The 17691-nt window shown below is 44.3% G+C and overlaps 1 protein-coding gene across 3 annotated transcripts in view; it reads right to left on the bottom strand.

Annotated features, from left to right (window-relative positions):
- The window catches only part of CUEDC1 (CUE domain containing 1), a 258696-nt gene that overhangs the window by 227769 nt on the left and 13236 nt on the right, over nucleotides 1-17691 (bottom strand). The window contains exon 1 of one of the 3 annotated variants that reach the window (XM_077295339.1): nucleotides 17350-17487. The exons of 1 other annotated variant lie outside the window; for it this stretch is intronic. The gene's annotated coding sequence lies outside the window, so the exon portion shown is untranslated. Of the gene's footprint in view, nucleotides 1-17255; nucleotides 17488-17691 lie in introns of those variants that run through there. One more of the 3 variants, XM_077295340.1, reaches the window with a different exon arrangement.

Raw genomic sequence — 17691 nt, 5'->3', positions numbered from 1 at the left:
ATTTATTTTCAGTTTTGAGTTAATGATATGCTCGTGCTCTGGGGCGGCCTGTAGGGGGGGGGTCTACATGTGGTGCTCTAGTTAGTTATTCATGTGGCTTCTGAAAGATCACTGATCCCTTACTGACCTGCCTCCTAGTTTACATAATATTGGCAGGTGCCAGCGCTGCAGCGTAATTGCGTATGTTTATAATTAATTTCTTTGCCGTTCTCATGATAGTCCTAAAAATAAAATAAAAAATCTGTTTGAAAATGGCACCGGCCGCTCCTGTGCAGTAGCAGCTATCGTATTGGTAATCCGATAGCTGCTACTATGCAGGCGGCGCCATCTTGCTAGAGAGAGAAAAAATTTTAGAGTGGGATTTTTTTTTCTCTATAAAGATCATCGATGGCTGCTACTGCGCAGGCACAGACGGAGCCATTTTCAAATGGATTTTTTTATTTTTTTTTGTAGGAATATCAGAAGAGAAAGAAATTAATTATAACCCCATTACATATGCGATTATGCTGCAGAGCAGGTGCAACCACCAACACCTGCCTGCAAAAGGTGTTTTTTTCCCAAGATATATACGGTACTCCTTATTTAACCCCTTTACCCCCAAGGGTGGTTTGCACCTTAATGACCGGGCCAATTTTTACATTTCTGACCACTGTCCCTTTATGAGGTTATAACTCGAACGCTTCAACGGATCCCGGTGATTCTGACAATGTTTTCTCGTGACATATTGTACTTCATGATAGTGGTAACATTTCTTTGATATTACCTACGTTTGTGAAAAAAAAGAAAATGTTGAAAATTTCGCAATTTTCCAAATTTGAATTTTTATGCCCTTAAATCACAGAGACATGTCACACAAAATACTTAATAAATAACATTTCCCACATGTCTACATTACATCAGCACAATATTGGAACCAAATTTTTTTTTTGTTAGGGAGTTATAAGGGTTAAAAGTTAACCAGCAATTTCTCATTTTTACAACATCATTTTTTTTTAGGGACCACATCACATTTGAAGTCACTTTGAGGGGTCTATATGATAGAAAATACCCAAGTGTGACACCATTCTAAAAACTGCACCCCTCAAGGTGCTCAAAACCACATTCAAGAAGTTTATTAACCCTTCAGGTATTTCACAGGAATTTTTGGAATGTTTAAAAAAAATGAACATTTAACTTTTTTTTCACAAAAAAATTACTTCAGCTCCAATTTGTTTTATTTTACCAAGGGTAACAGGAGAAATTAGACACCAAAAGTTGTTGTACAATTTGTCCTGAGTACGCCGATACCCCATATGTGGGGGTAAACCACTATTTGGGCGCATGGCAGAGCTCGGAAGGGAAGGAGCGCCATTTGACTTTTTCAATGCAAAATTGAATGGAAATGAGATGGGATGCCATGTTGCGTTTGGAGAGCCCCTGATGTGCCTAAACATTGAAACCCCCCACAAGTGAAACTATTTTGGAAAGTAGACCCCCTAAGGAACTTATCTAGATGTGTGGTGAGCACTTTGACCCACCAAGTGCTTCACAGAAGTTTATAATACAGAGCCGTAAAAATAAAAAATAAAAAATCATTTTTTCACAAAAATGATCTTTCGCCCTCAATTTTTTATTTTACCAAGGGTAAGAGAAGAAATTGGACCCCAAAAGTTGTTGTGCAATTTGTCCCGAGTACGCTGATACCCCATATGTGGGGGAAAACCACTGTATGGGCGCAAGGCAGAGCTCGGAAGGGAAGGAGAGCCGTTTGACTTTTCAATGCAAACTTGACTGGAATTGAGATGGGCCATCATGTTGCGTTTGGAGAGCCCCTGATGTGCGTAAACAGTGGAAACCCCCAATTCTAACTGAAACCCTAACCCAACCACACCCCTAACCCTAATCCCAACCACACCCCTAACCCCAACACACCCCTAACACTAATCCCAACCCTAACCGCACCCCTAACCCTAATCCCAACCATAACCCTAACCACAGCCCTAACCCTGACACACCCCTGACCCTAATCCCAACCGTAAAATGTAATCCAAACCCTAACCCTAACCCTAATGGGAAAATGGAAATAAATAAATGTTTTCTTATTTTTTTTTATTTTTCCCTAAGGGGGTGATGAAGGGGGGTTTGATTTACTATTTCTAGCGGGTTTTTATGATTGGCAGCCGTCACACAATAAAAGACGCTTTTTATTGCAAAAAATATTTTTTGCGTTACCACATTTTGAGAGCTACAATTTTTCCATATTTTGGTCCACAGAGTTATGTGAGGTCTTGTTTTTTGCGGGACGAGTTGACGTTTTTATTGGTAACATTTTCGGGCACGTGACATTTTTTGATCTCTTTTTATTCCGATTTTTGTGAGGCAGAATGACCAAAAAACAGCTATTCATGAATTTCTTTTGAGGGGGGCGTTTATACCATTCCGCGTTTGGTAAAACGGATAAAGCAGTTTTATTCTTCGGGTCAGTATGATTACAGCGATACCTCATTTATATCATTTTTTTATGTTTTGGCGCTTTTATATGATAAAAACTATTTTATAGAAAAAAATAATTATTTTTGCATCGCTTTATTCTGACTATAACTTTTTTAGTTTTTCTCTGATGATGCTGTATGGCAGCTCGTTTTTTGCGGGACAAGATGACGTTTTCAGCGGTATCATGGTTATTTATATCCGTCTTTTTGATCGCGTGTTATTCCACTTTTTGTTTGGCGGTATGATAATAAAGCGTTGTTTTTTGCCTCTTTTTTTTTACTGTTTACCAACTGTTGGCTTTAGCTTGGCTAGTTGTCAAAAATAGAGGGGACCACACGCCGTTTTTTTTTTTAACATGTAATTAAATCATTTAAAAAAAAAACCACAGCTGGGACCCCTCTATTCTTGATAACCAGGCCTACTAAAGCCGACAGCTGAGGGTTGCAGCCCGCAGCAGTCACTTTTGTCTGGACAATTATCAAAAATACAGGGGAACCCATGCCATTTTTTTTTTTTTTTAATTTATAGCGACAGCAGGTGTAGGCTGATGAGATTAGTAGTCCCATCAGTCGAACCCTGTGACCGGAGGGAAACTTTCTACTTGGGACAGGTGAGGGATATTGTTTTTTTGTTTGTTTACAGTGACACATTCGTGGTGTCAATAGGATCCACCTCTCGTGTCTCCCCTTTTCCTCATAGATTGTAAGCTTGCGAGCAGGGCCCTCATTCCTCCTGGTATCTGTTTTGAACTGTGATTTCTGTTATGCTGTAATGTCTGTTGTCTGTATAAGTCCCCTCTATAAGTTGTAAAGCGCTGCGGAATATGTTGGCGCTATATAAATAAAATTATTATTATTATTATTTACAGTGGACAAATGCTTCAGGGGATTAGGTGTTAAGGTGAGAATAATGTGATTTTTCATTTTATTCTTCATTTTACACTTGAATACAACTCAGGCAGAGCAGGGGACAATGATGTGAGCTGTCTTCAGCACCTGACATTGGGAACCGTGCAAACAGTACCGCTGATTCTGATGACACACGGATGACACCAGTGTCCACATTTGCTGGACGTTTTGCAGCCCTTGCTGCAGCTAAAAACGGACATGTCAGCATGTTTTGCCCACGGACACACGGTCTGTGGAAACACACTGACATGTGTGCAAACCCATTCACTTGAATGGGTGTACGTGTGTAAGTGTCTCAGGTATATATGTGAAAGTTGTCACCACAGGTAGCGGAAAAACTGACGTGTGAAAGAGCCCTAAGCAGGTGTAAAAGTATATGTAGTGCAGTGTCAATATAATCACCTCCTGCTTTCTCCTCTAATCCAGCACCACTCTGGTCCTCTTCTGCGTCACATGAAGGTAATGAAGACTCTTTGGATCACATTACGCACTGTGTGACCCGGAAGTGGTTTTTACAATGTAAACCTATGGAGCGACAGAACGAGTCTTGATAGACTTACATTGTTAGGCTATGTTCACACATTGCGTTTTTTGCGGCTTATTTTTTATGCCAAGTTTAAGCTGCTTACAAAAAGCAGGTTTTGCTTGATTTTTACTGTGTTTGTCAGGGCATATTTGTTTTTTGTGCATACTGATAAAGTTTAGTGCATAAAAAAAAATCTGATTCAACTTCATCAGGTTTTGGTAAAACCTGATACCTGTGTTTTTATAGCTTTTTTGCTCTACCCATTGCTTTCAAAGGGTGAAAAATACTGAAAAAAAGCTGAAAGAAGTGACAGATTGCATTTTGTAAAAACCAAGCTCTTTGCCAAAACAGTCAGGAGGAAAAAAAAAAAAGCTGTGCGCATGAGATTTCTGAAATCTCATAGACTTTGCTGGTACTGTGAAACACAGCTGAAAATGTGCATTAAAAAAAACATTGCAAAAACACAACGTGTGAACATAAAGGAGATTTCTGTCTCACACACAGCGTAATGTGATGCAGAGAGTGTGAATTGCCTTTACATTAGCTGCTTTAAGACTAAAAAATAATGTTCAGTACATGTTAATGTTTATGACAAAGAAAGCTATTGCTTTTCAATATGCTTTTATTTTCTGATTCTTTTTTGTTACTACGCTTTCTGTACATGATTATGGAGGCGGTCATATTGCCTAAGCAGCTGTTGGCATTTAACCCCTTAGTGATATCCAATTTGGTACTTAATGACTAAGCCAATTTTTACAATTCTGACCACTGTCACTTTATGAGGTTATAACTCTGGAACGCTTCAACGGATCCCACTGATTCTGAGACTGTTTTTTCGTGACATATTGTACTTCATGTTAGTGGTAAAATTTCTTCGATGTAGCTTGCGCTTATTTATGAATAAACGGAAATTTGGCAAAAAGTTTGAAAATTTAGCAATTTTCAAACTTTTAATTTTTGCACCCTTAAATCAGAGAGTGGTGTCACACAAATCTATATATATAATTGTCTAAGGGGTACTTCCGTCTGTCTGTAACAGAAATCCCGCATTGCTGATTGGCGGCCGCGACCAATCAGTGACGGGCACAGCCCGGCCGAGAATTAGTCCCTCCCTACTTCCGTCCAGTCAGTGCCCGGCCCCTGCTCCATACTCCCCTCCAGTCAGCGCTGACACAGGGTTAATGGCAGCGTTAACGGACCGCGTTATGCCGTGGGTAACGCACTCCATTAACGCTATTAACCTTGTGTGACCAACTTTTTACTATTGATGCTGACTATGCAGCATCAATAGTAAAAAGATCTAATGTTAAAAATAATAAAAAAACAAAAAACCTGCTATTCTCACCTTCCGTCGTCCGCCGATGCGTGCGCGGCTGCCATCAGATTCTGTTCCCAGAGATGCATTGCGAAATTACCCAGAAGACTTAGTGGTCTCGCGAGACATCGGGACAGCTTCGCTGGACGCCGGCGGGTGAGTATATAACTATTTTTTATTTTAATCATTTTTTTAACAGGGATATGGTGCCCACACTGCTATATACTACGTGGGCTTTGTTATATACTGCGTGGTTGCTATATACTACGTGGCCAGTGTTATATATTGCGTGGGCTGTGTTATATACTACGTGGTCTGTGTTATATACTACGTGGTCTGTGTTATATACTACGTGGTCTGTGTTATACAGTATATTGCGTGGCCACTGTTATATACTGCGTGGCCACTCTTACATACTGCGTGGGCTGTGTTATATACTACGTGGCTGTGTAATATACTGCGTGTCTGCTATATACTACATGTCTGCTATATACTACATGGCTCCTATATACTACGTGGCCTGTGCTATATACTATGTGGTTGCTATATACATACATACATATTCTAGAATACCCGATGCGTTGCGTTAGAATCGGGCCACCATCTAGTTAGTTATTAAATAACATTTCCAACATGTCTACTTTACATCAGCACAATTTTGGAAACCTTTTTTTTTTTTTTTTTTTTCCTTAGGACATTATAAGGGTTAAAAGTTGACCAGTGATTTCTCATTTTTCCAACAAAATTTACAAAACTATTTTTTTTTAGGTACCACCTCACATTTGAAGTGAGTTTGGGGGGGGGGGGGGTCAATATAACAGAAAATACCCAAAAGTGACAACATTCTAAAAACTGCACCCCTCTAGGTGCGCAACATCACATTCAAGAAGTTTGTTAACCCTTCAGGTGCTTCACGAGAACTAAAGAAATGTGGAAGGAAAAAATTAACATTTTACTTTTTTCACATTTACTTTGGAACCAATTTTTTTTATTTTCACAAGGGTATCAGGAGAAAACGGACCACAAAATTTGTTGTGCAATTTCTCCCGAGTACGCCGATACCCCGTATGTGGGCAAAAGCCACTGTTTGAGAGCATGGCAGGGCTCAGAAAGGAGGGAGCACCGTTTGACTTTTTGAACGCAAAATTGGATGGAATCAATGGTGGCGCCATGTCGTGTTTGGAGACCCCCTGATGTACCTAAACAGTGGAACCCCCCCAATTCTAACTCCAACCCCAACCCACCCCTAACCCCAACCGTAACCCCCACTTTAGCCCAACCCACTTTAGCCCAATCCTAACCATAATGGAAAAAAAAAATAAAGGGGGGTTTGATTTACAATTTTTTTTTAATTTTCATGACTGTGATAGATCCTATCACAGTTATCAAAATGAACCAATAGGTAAAATTTCCCATTGGTGCGAGCCGGCAGATCTCGGCAGGCGCACTGTGCATGCGCCTGCCATTTTCTCCCGGAAGAAGATGCCGGCGGCCCAGAGGACTTCACGGGTGGTTGCAGGGACAACAGAGGCACATCAGAGAGAGAAATTAAATAGAAAATCTGTTTTTTGGGGTTTTTTTGCGATCGCTGTTATACTGTTAATAATGGAGATCGCAACACTGGGGGCGGTAAAAACCGACACGAATCATGTTCTCTGGGGTCTCAGGTACCCCCAGTAGCTGAGATCCTGGAGAAATTCCGACTCTGGGGGGCGCTATACCCTTATTCCTCAGCGACGTTAAAAAAAGCGGCACTGTGGCATAAGTACCCTTAACTGGCGCCGCTAAAAGGCGTATCGGCGGTCGTTAAGGGGTTCAAGGTTTGCTTTACAACAGTCACACTGACAACAGAAAGCAATAGTTGTGATGTGACTCTTTTTATAGGGAAGCATGCTGTGAGATCTGTGCAGAGGTCATTTTGTAGGGATGGGGAGGAGGTAAGCTGTGACCATTATGAATGAGGGATCCTGACTAAATATAGGGGTTACCAACCATAGTTATACTACCTATGCTGATAAATAAGTTCCACACAACAAAAAGAGTCAGTTTGTTAAGGGCTCAGTGAATGACATTTGGAAGTTGTCAGGACTTTTCTTAAAGGTAACCTGTCAGCAGGATTGTGCACAGTAACCTACAGACAGTGTCAGGTCATCGCCGTTATACCGAATGAAATGATCAGCAAAAGGGGATTAAGTGCTCAGTATCAATGTGATTATCCTGCAGTGCAGGTGCCACGGCTGGCACCTACCTGAGGAAGCATTTTTGTCTCTTTCTTCAGTATGTGATGGTACTCATTATGCAAACGAGCGGGCAGGTCCCTGAGGGATCAATAGAGTAAATCAAACCTGGCACTCAACTTAGGGTACCGTTACACAAAACGATTTACCAACGATCACGACCAGCGATACGACCTGGCCGTGATCGCTGGTAAGTCGTTGTGTGGTCGCTGGGGAGCTGTCACACAGACAGCTCTCCAGCGACCAACGATGCCGAAGTCCCCGGGTAACCAGGGTAAACATCGGGTTACTAAGCGCAGGGCCGCGCTTAGTAACCCGATGTTTGCCCTGGTTACCATCGTAAATGTAAAAAAAACCAAACTGTACATACTCACATTCCGGTGTCCGTCAGGTCCCTCGCCGTCTGCGCTTAGTAACCCGATGTTTACCCTGGTTACAAGCGAACGCATCGCTGGATCGGTGTCACACACACCGATCCAGCGATGACAGTGGGAGATCCAGCGACGAAATAAAGTTCCAAACGATCTGCTACGACGTACGATTCTCAGCGGGGTCCCTGATCGCTGCTGCGTGTCAGACACAGCGATATCGTATGGATATCGCTGGAACGTCACGGATCGTGCCGTCGTAGCGACCATAGTGCCACTGTGAGACGGTACCCTTAAGGTAAATCTCCTTTGTGTTTATTACAGCAAAAGAGAAAAATAAACGTTTCGGCCTGTGTTGGCCTTCTTTAGTAACTATGTACAAAATGATAACAAAAATTAAAGTGAGTATACACCACTCAACCATAAAACAAAGTATGTACAAAACAATAGCTTTGGTCAAGAAAATAAAGATGTTTGGACAAGAAGAAGAAAAGATGGTGCGCACTCCTGGGTCCGTTAAAATCCTTTCTTTATTGGAACATCAATACACTGACAAACGGGCGGGAGATGACGTGCGGATAGAACAGGACTACAGCTGTTTCACGCAACACTGCGCTTCTACAGGTCCCAATGGCGGACGGAAATGGGGGGGTTGGGTTATATAGTAATTCCCTGGCATTGTTGCCTCCCCTTTCCCGTGCGTCGTTGATGATACACAGCTCCCAGTTTTTAACAAAACATTTGTGCATATAAAATATAAAATATACATAGGTGCTGAATTAAAAATACGTGGTATGTGTAAACTTGTTATACACTCATGAGCACAACAACACTAATTCAATGCAGCTGAGAAACATTTAGTATCATTACTGAGAAATCTACCTACAAGAATACTGACATGTCTATACGTTCATTTAGACCCATCGGTCCTGTGGCGCTCGTGCGCATTATCCACTGTGCTTCGCGTCTCAGGAGACGCCCCTTATATATTCGAATAAAAGAACACTTTGCCTCAGTTCGGACAGGAAAAGGGGTCCCTCGCCTGATAAATCATGTACGGCAATTTCATTCAGGTGATGTCCAAAAACTCTGCTTCGCAGGTATAGAAAGGGTGTATTCACCAAAAAAGGGGGGCAATTTGAATCAGCTCCTCCTGAGACGCGAAGCACAGTGGATAATGCGCACGAGCGCCACAGGACCGATGGGTCTAAATGAACGTATAGACATGTCAGTATTCTTGTAGGTAGATTTCTCAGTAATGATACTAAATGTTTCTCAGCTGCATTGAATTAGTGTTGTTGTGCTCATGAGTGTATAACAAGTTTACACATACCACGTATTTTTAATTCAGCACCTATGTATATTTTATATTTTATATGCACAAATGTTTTGTTAAAAACTGGGAGCTGTGTATCATCAACGACGCACGGGAAAGGGGAGGCAACAATGCCAGGGAATTACTATATAACCCAACCCCCCCATTTCCGTCCGCCATTGGGACCTGTAGAAGCGCAGTGTTGCGTGAAACAGCTGTAGTCCTGTTCTATCCGCACGTCATCTCCCGCCCGTTTGTCAGTGTATTGATGTTCCAATAAAGAAAGGATTTTAACGGACCCAGGAGTGCGCACCATCTTTTCTTCTTCTTGTCCAAACATTGTATGACGTCTTCGGATGCAGCACCCTCAAGAGGCCGTTATATGTGATTTAAGGAGTCTCTCGTATAAGGATATCTCTTGCATTGTGGGGTAAGTGCACTATAGCGGTGCTGATTATTTTTCTTTTTTCTTTTTTCGTTCAAGAAAATAAAGATATATGCAAGCCCATGGAGGAAGGAAAACACCAATATAGTGCACATGCAGGAAATGACATAGCATGGTATTAGGAGATTTTGCATATATACAGCCAATAATAAACTAAAATTTCATAACGTACCGTTACTGCCGAGTAGGGGCAGGAAAATGAGAAAGTATAATGAATTGTGGATCGCCCTTATTCTGTGGACAGAGTGCAAGTATAAATATAGTATATGTGAACCGCTGGACTATTGTGACATAGTATAGGTATAATAGTGCCTACCAATTTATGTAGAGATAAGCTCATGTGAGTCCGGCTATGGTGTCCGATAGATACGCTTAAAGCCTGTAATATGGAAGTATAATTATACGGATTATCATCGGTGGTAGAGCGGTATAGGAGTAGACGACCCACCTTAGTTCTCAGTGAAAACGGTGTGTGTTACAGCGACGCGGCATCCACCGCTAGTCAGCTGTGGGTGTGTGAAGCGCCGAAACTAAAAAGGAAGTGGGCATGTCTAAGGATCCGACTGACATGTGTGTGCAGGCGAGTCATGGAAGGAGGTACTGGGCGTGCGCGCTGCATGCGTTCCAGCAGCCATGTCTATGCGGTTCACAGTGATACGCTGGCTAATAAGAAGATCGAGAGTGGTGCCAGTTGCTATGTTGTCCCTAAGCGGTGGATAGAGGGACAGCCGGCATTTTGTGAGTTCCAAAGGTGAAAGGAGGTGGAAGAGATCAATAAAGACGATTCTGTAAAAGGAGACACAATTAGTATATAGTATAAAACAGATACAGATCAAACACAGTCTGATTATGTATACAATCCATGTAGTAGAATATAGAGAAATCTTTAATGAAACCAAATGGACTAGCACCTAAATAAATGATAACAGATCATAGTCCCTATTGAGACCCCTAGGATGTAGGGTCCCCTAAGGTGTGGATCCAGTAGGCCTCGCGGTGTTTCAATCTCTAGATACGATCCCTACCTCGCCTAGGTTGTGATACATGCTCTATAATTTGGAACTTGAGTTGAGACATTATGATTGTGAGAGGCGAAATGTTGGGGTATCGGGAGGAGGAGATTTCTACATCGAATAGTCGATTTATGTTTGGATATACGATCCTTAATCGGCTAAGTAGTCTCTCCTACGTAAATTAATCCGCAGGGACATTTGATAAGGTAGACGACGAAAGATGTATCACATGTGAAATAGTCCGGAATTTTAAATCTTTTACCCGAGTGTGGATGAAAAAACTGTCACCTTTGGTGACGTTCCCGCATTGGTTACAGTGAAGGCATGGGAACGTACCATATTTGGGATTTTGTAGAAAAAGTTGGCGGGATGTATTTTGGGATTGGACCAAGTCTGCCCTCACCAATTTATCTCTTATATTAGGAGCCCTTTTAAAACAGGGAAGAAAAGGTGTATGGAACTCTGGAACATTGGGATGTGCCTCATGTAACAAATGCCAGTGTTTTTGAATCGTTTTGTGTAATAGATAGGCAAAAGGATGGTATGAATGAACAAAAGAGATTTGGTTGGCAGATACCATTCTATTTCTAGGACGGATGTTACATGATTCGTTTAAAACAGATTCAGGATAACCGCGATGGCGGAATTTGGTGTGGAGTTCATCTACTCTTTCTAAACGTGTCGCGTCATTAGACACTATACGTTTAATTCTCTACACTTGAGATTTGGCTATAGAGATCTTCATTGATTTAGGTTGGAAACTTTCAAAGTGAAGGAGACTATTCCTATCCGTCTCCTTCGTGTAAAGGTCGGTAGAGAGTTGTCCATCATTATCCTTTATAACAAGTGTATCGAGGAAACTCAATCTTTTTAAATCATATGCCATGGTGAATGATAGGCCTGGCCAGGAAGAATTGAGAAAATGAAAGAATGTTTCTCGACTGGGCCATTCCAGATGCAAAAGATGTTGTCTATATAGCGTTTCCTCATAAGTATGTGGTTCTGATATAGAGGGTGGGTATAGATGAGGGTAGTCTCGTAGTCCGCCATGTAGCAGTTGGCATAAGGAGGCGCTACATTGGAACCCATCGCGACCCCGCGGATTTGAAGGAAGTATTTATTCTGAAACATGAAGAAATTCCGTGTGAGAACCAATCTAAGAAGGTCCGTACAAAGGCTCACCTGGTCATCAACCATGTCGGTGGAGGTAAGTAGACGGTCTACTGAGTCAATTCCCTGGTTATGTGGTATAGATGTGTAGAGATCCTTCACATCAAATGACACCAAAAAGGATCCAGCTGGTATAATACCTAATTGTTTAATGTGAGATAGAAAATCACCTGTATCCAAGAGGAAGGAGGGTGTCTTTTTGATAAGTGGTGTCAAAATTTTCTCAAGGAAGACCGAGAGGGGGGAGAGAATGGACTCAGTTGAAGCCACTATTGGTCTCCCCGGTGGATGGTGTAGATTTTTGGGAATTTTGGGGAGAGTGTAGAACACAGGAGTGACTGGATGGCTGTTGGTGAGGAATTCACAGTTCTTAGAGTCAAGGACCCCAAAACCAAGGTATCTCTGGAGGATATCTGTCACTTGTTCCCTAATATTACTAGTGGGATCCCTAGGTAATTCTTTGTAAATTGTGATGTCTCCAAGTTGTCTTAAAATCTCATTGACATAGTCTTCCTATAAAGATCTAAGAGCCTGCTGGTCAAGAGATAAATTGGGGGGATAATGTAGCCTGCCGCTGTTAACGTGTGAACAAAGATCATTAAATGATTTATAAACAAAATCAATGAATGACTCTAATGCATGGGAGCCATGTGGTGGTTTAAATGTGCTCTTTGGTCTTAAGCCGAGGCTGGCCGCTGACAAGAGTTTGGGGTTAGACTCAGTGGGCCTATCAGGTACAGTCTGAAAAAAAGATTCTGTAAAGTAAGGGTACCGTCTCACAGTGGCACTTTGGTCGCTACGACAGCACGATCCGTGAGGTTCCAGCGATATACATACGATCTCGCTGTGTCTGACACGCAGCAGCGATCAGGGACCCCGCTGAGAATCGTACGTCGTAGCAGATCGTTTGAAACTTTCTTTCGTCGCTGGATCTCCCGCTGTCATCGCTGGATCGGCGTGTGTGACGCTGATCCAGCGATGTGTTCGCTTGTAACCAGGGTAAACATCGGATTACTAAGCGCAGGGCCACGCTTAGTAACCCGATGTTTACCCTGGTTACCATTGTAAATGTAAAAAAACAAAACAAAAAAAAAAACTCCATACTCACATTCCGGTGCCTGTCACGTCCCCCGCCGTCTGCTTCCCGCACTGACTGTGAGCGCCGGCCGTAAAGTAAAAGCAGAGCACAGCGGTGACGTCACCGCTGTGCTGTGCTTTACGGCCGGCACTGACACAGTCAGTGCGGGAAGCCGCCGGCGGCGGACGTGACAGACATCAGAAGGTGAGTATGTAGTGTTTTTTTTTTTTTTTTACATTTACAATGGTAACCAGGGTAAACATCGGGTTACTAAGCGCGGCCCTGCGCTTAGTAACCCGATGTTTACCCTGGTTACCCGGGGACTTCAGCATCGTTGGTCGCTGGAGAGCTGTCTGTGTGACAGCTCTCCAGCGACCACACAACGACTTACCAACGATCACGGCCAGGTCGTATCGCTGGTCGTGATTGTTGGTAAATCGTTTAGTGTAACGGTACCCTAAGCTTTAAGTCTTAAGCGACGAACAAACCTTTGAAGGTCCATTTCTAGATCGAATGTCCTGCATTTGTATGCTGGACAGTACGATAAGCCCTTCTGTAGCCCTTTTCTCTAATCAGACTGTGTTTGATCTGTATCTGTTTTATACTATATACTAATTGTGTCTCCTTTTACAGAATCGTCTTTATTGATCTCTTCCACCTCCTTTCACCTTTGGAACTCACAAAACGCCGGCTGTCCCTCTATCCAACGCTTAGGGACAACATAGCAACTGGCACCACTCTCAATCTTATTAGCCAGCGTATCACTGTGAACCGCATAGACATGGCTGCTGGAACGCATGCAGCGCGCACGCCCAGTACCTCCTTCTATGACTCGCCTGCACACACACGTCAGTCGGATCCTTAGACATGCCCACTTCCTTTTTAGTTTCGGCGCTTCACACACCCACAGCTGACTAGCGGTGGATGCCGCGTCGCTGTAACACACACCGTTTTCACTGAGAACTAAGGTGGGTCGTCTACTCCTATACCGCTCTACCACCAACGATAATCAGTATAATTATACATCCATATTACAGGCTTTAAGCGTATCTATCGGACACCACAGCCGGGCTCACATGAGCCTCTCTCTACATAAATTGGTAGGCACTATTATACCTATACTATGTCACAATAGTGCAGCGGTTCACATATACTATATTTATACTTGCACTCTGTCCACAGAATAAAGGAGATCCACAGTTCATTATACTTTCTCATTTTCCTGCCCCTACTCGGCAGTACGGTACGTTATGAAATTTTAGTTTATTATTGGCTGTATATATGCAAAATCTCCTAATACTATGCTATGTCATTTCCTAGATGTGCAGTATATTGGTGTTTTCCTTCCTCCATAGGCTTGCATATATCTTTATTTTCTTGACCAAAGCTATTGTTTTGTACATACTTTGTTTGTTTTATGGTTGAGTGGTGTATACTCACTTTAATTTTTGTTATCATTTTGTACATAGTTACTGAAGAAGGCCAACACAGGCCGAAACGTTTATTTTTCTCTTTTGCTGTAATAAACACAAAGGAGATTCACCTTAAGTTGAGTGCCAGGTTTGATTTACTCTATTGATCCCTCAGGGACCTGCCCGCTCGTTTGCATAATGAGTACCATCACATACTGAAGAGAGAGACAAAAATGTTTCTGCAGGTAGGTGCCGGCCGTGGCACCTGCACTGCAGGATAATCGCATTGATACTGAGCACTTATTCCCCTTTTGCTGATCATGTCATTTGATATAACGGTGACGACCTGACACTGTCTGTAGGTTACTGTGCACAATCCTACTGACAGGTTACCTTCAAGGGTAGCTAAACTTATATATATATATATATATATATATATATATATATATATATATATATATATATATATATATATATATATATATATATATATATATATATACACACACACATACACACATTTTTGTCCAGCATGGAAAATTATTAAACTTTGCAATTCATATTAGGGGATTTGTCCTAATTTCTGTAAAAAATTGCATGCAAGTGTCTTCCAAACCCCTACTATTACCTGCCTTCAGCCATATTGCTATATCAACATATTCATTTGGAGTACAGATACTGGCAGTGAAAGGGTCAGCTCAGCACCAGAGTCTCAAAGCAATAAGTTTGCTGCAGGAGATTATTCTGATAAGGGCAAGTTCACACAAAGATCAGATGGTTCATCCAGGAGAATGGGATGATTTTTTATCACTTGTCACCTGTGTGCTCTGTATACAGAGAACACACAAACGAAAAAAATAGAGCCCTAAGGACAATACTCAGAGGAGACCATTGCTGACCCTTTCACTGTCATCGGTACTCCAAAATAGTATGCTCTGATGTCACTGCAGATGGAGAAGGGCAAATAGGAAGAAATGCAAATCCACTAAGTTATTTGCAAAGCTTCATAACTTTCCATGCTGGGCAAAAAAAAAAAAAAAGTAGCTACTATTTAAAATAAATATTGACGTAAAAGATTTCTTAAAACCGTATTTAACATAAAAAAATAAGTTGAAACAATGTGTTATTTGAATTCCTTTGAGGGTGTACAGTCAGCGCATTAACGCAGAAAAACTGACATTAGATAGTCCGGGCCAGTCCACTTCATAAGCAGAAGACTCTACTCATCAGAGATGGCACATTACAGCAGAACTCCTCCTGGGATAATTATTATATGGCAATGGCGTCGGTGTTCCTAATATCTCATCATACAGCATAAACAGTATGGGCTTAGGGCGTATAGTTACCAAGTCCCTGGCTGGTATTACATCGGCTTGCAAGACGTCACCTATTAAAGCCAATTATAGCACAATATAGGCAATATTTTATAAAGCCCCTTCCTGGCACAATGTGGGCAGCACACAACTGGATACACTTCGCACACAGGAGGCACTTTCCTGCAGAAAATCTCCAGCTTCCCTCTTTCCTTCACTAACGCCTGATGTAACCCCAGTCCTCAACCAGTAACCCCCCAGACCTCGGCCACCAACCCACTCTCCCCCCCAGCCCACTAACCCCCCCAAGCCCTCGGCCAGTAACCCCCAGACCTTGGCCACCAGGAGAGACCTCAGCCCACTAACCCCCCGCCAGTCTTCGGACACTAACACCCCCCCACCCCGGCCACTAACGCCCCCCAGTCCTCGGCCCGTAATTCCCCAATCCTCGGCCACTAGTCCCCCAGTCCTCGGCCACTATCCCCCCCAGTCCTCGGACCGTAATTCCCCAGTCCTCGGCACTAGTCCCCCCCCCCCAGTCCTCGGCCACTAGTCCCCCCAGTCCTCGGCCACTAGTCCCCCCAGTCCTCGGCCACTAGTCCCCCCAGTCCTCGGCCACTAGTCCCCCCAGTCCTCGGCCACTAACCCCCTCCCAGTCCTCGGCCACTAGTCCCCCCCCCAGTCATCGGCCACTAACCCTCCAGTCCTCGGCCATTAACCTTCCAGTCCTCGGCCACCAACCCCCCAGTCCTCGGCCACCAACCCCCCAGTCCTCGGCCACTAACCCCCCAAGTCCTCGGCCACTAACCCCCCCAAGTCCTCGGCCACTAACCCCCCCCCCCAGTCCTCAGCCACTAACCCCCCCCCCCAGTCCTCAGCCACTAGTGCCCCAGTCCTAGGCCACTGACCCCCCCCAGTCCTCGGCCACTAGTCCCCCAGTCCTCGGCCACTAACCCTCCAGTCCTCGGCCACTAGTCCCCCAGTCCTCGGCCACTAACCCTCCAGTCCTCGGCCACTAGTCCTCCAGTCCTCGGCCACTAACCCCCCCCAGTCCTCGGCCACTAACCCTCCAGTCCTCGGCCACTAGTCCCCCAGTCCTCGGCCACTAACCCTCCAGTCCTCGGCCACTAGTCCCCCAGTCCTCGGCCACTAACCCTCCAGTCCTCGGCCACTAGTCCCCCAGTCCTCGGCCACTAACCCTCCAGTCCTCGGCCACTAGTCCCCCAGTCCTCGGCCACTAGTCCCCCAGTCCTCGGCCACTAACCCTCCAGTCCTCGGCCACTAGTCCCCCAGTCCTCGGCCACTAGTCCCCCAGTCCTCGGCCACTAACCCTCCAGTCCTCGGCCACTAGTCCCCCAGTCCTCGGCTGGAATGACTTCTTCCTCCCGTTGTGGGAGCCTTCTGGTAAGGCGATGCAGCTACAACAGACAAGTTTACAGAAAGACTGGAGGAGAAGCTGCAGCCGCCGGGAGACTTGGCGCTCGCCTGCACAGCACGCTGGCCTGGAGGACAAGCAGGCCGGGAAGAAAGAGCCAAAGAGGCGGCGGGGGCAGAGAGGCCTCTGTTAAGAAGCAGCTGCACCGGCCATTGATGTCAGCGTCACGGACGCCGTGCGAGCCCCGCTCAATCTCCTCATGCAGCTCCCTGAGATCCCCATGTAAACAGACAAGCGGATGTACCCACCGGATCTTGGCAAGGACGAGCGGCCGTCAGCAGCAGCTGCCTCAGCTCCGAGGGAAGCCGCTTGTTATGCAGCCCCGTGTGGACGCGATCTTACCTCACACAGTCATCCAGGACCATGGAGTCAGGGAAATCCTGGCTGTGGCAGTCTATGTCCTCCACAGAAGAAACTGCTTGTCAGGCGGCGCCCTAGCGGCGGAAACGGCTACTGCATGGGATTGCTGTACCGCCGCGCCGTGCACAAGGTGAGGAGGAGGGAAAATCCTCCGGACCGGACACACGGGCAGACACTGACTGGGCATAGACTGTATCAAATGGCAGGATAAATGTTTCCTCCATGTGTGGTGTAAGGTGGCAGCAGGGGTGAACCTAGCCACACTGCTGCCTGAGGCGAACTTCAAAACGGCGCCCCCCCCCCCCCCAAACACATATACAGTAC

This window comes from Ranitomeya variabilis, chromosome 3 (assembly GCF_051348905.1).
Source record: "Ranitomeya variabilis isolate aRanVar5 chromosome 3, aRanVar5.hap1, whole genome shotgun sequence".
Lineage (NCBI taxonomy): Eukaryota > Metazoa > Chordata > Amphibia > Anura > Dendrobatidae > Ranitomeya > Ranitomeya variabilis.
This window is presented reverse-complemented; position numbering and strand designations above follow the sequence as displayed.